We start from the raw sequence: 931 nt of genomic DNA on the forward strand, positions 1-931 counted from the left end.
TGGCATAGCTAGATTCCCAGGGAAGGACCGTGAAGGCGATCCATCAGTGGAAGAGGCAAGAAATCATACTACTGGAAGAGCAGGTAAAAAGTAGGAGATATTACTGAAGCCCATTCTTGGAAAATACAACCTGTCCCACCTCACAGTGAAAAAAAAGAATGATCTATTGGGCCTTTCCTAGGACTGCAGGAAAGGTTCACCACCATAACATCTATTATATAACTAAGTCCATTGAAGACTGAAGGAGAAACACATGTCAGGTAGATTTTTAAAAAAATAGACACTTGAAAAAATCCAACCAGATTTATGATCTAAAAAAACAACAACAACAAAAACACTTCTGGGAAACTGGAGAATGAAAGAAACTTTCTAAACCTAAGAAAGGACAGTCTTGAAAAACTTCCTGAAGCCATCGGACATAGCCAGGAAATTTCAGGAACATTTCCATCAGAGTTATGGACACAGCCAGGGTGTCCAAGGTCTCCCCAACTATTAAGGGTCGCCCTGGAGTTGGGCCACTGCACGGCAACCATGGACGTAGCCTTGCTGTCATTTGTGGCCTCCCTATCATCAGCCTCTGTTTTTAATGTGGAAGGCTTCTGGAATCTGCATGCCATCCGCGAGCAGGGGCCATGCTGATCTTCTCCGAATCGTTCCAGTTTTAGCGTATGTGCTGACGAAGCGATCGCTGTCTGCCCCTTCTGACACTGAACTTCCGTGTGGCCCCTGAATTGTCCTTAACACTCCTGGGTGTTTCATGCCTCAGCATCCCAGCTGTATTTAAGCATTCTACACTTACACATCCCCCAGTGTCCCAAACATAGGCAAACTAACTCTGTAAATGATTTTTGATCATCCGAAGGCCGAGGGAAAAGGAGACCAAGAAATCGGCATAAGGAAACCAAACGCCTGTTTTCCTGTTATGGCTGTG

General features: G+C 44.9%; 1 non-coding gene across 1 annotated transcript; it reads right to left on the reverse strand.

Moving 5' to 3' along the window:
- Positions 1–582: 582 nt before the first annotated feature.
- On the reverse strand, positions 583–689 carry LOC131489617 (U6 spliceosomal RNA). The gene has a single exon (XR_009250666.1). It is a non-coding gene; the product is annotated as a U6 spliceosomal RNA (small nuclear RNA).
- Positions 690–931: the final 242 nt, after the last annotated feature.

This window comes from Neofelis nebulosa, chromosome 1, assembly GCF_028018385.1.
Source record: "Neofelis nebulosa isolate mNeoNeb1 chromosome 1, mNeoNeb1.pri, whole genome shotgun sequence".
Taxonomy (NCBI): domain Eukaryota; kingdom Metazoa; phylum Chordata; class Mammalia; order Carnivora; family Felidae; genus Neofelis; species Neofelis nebulosa.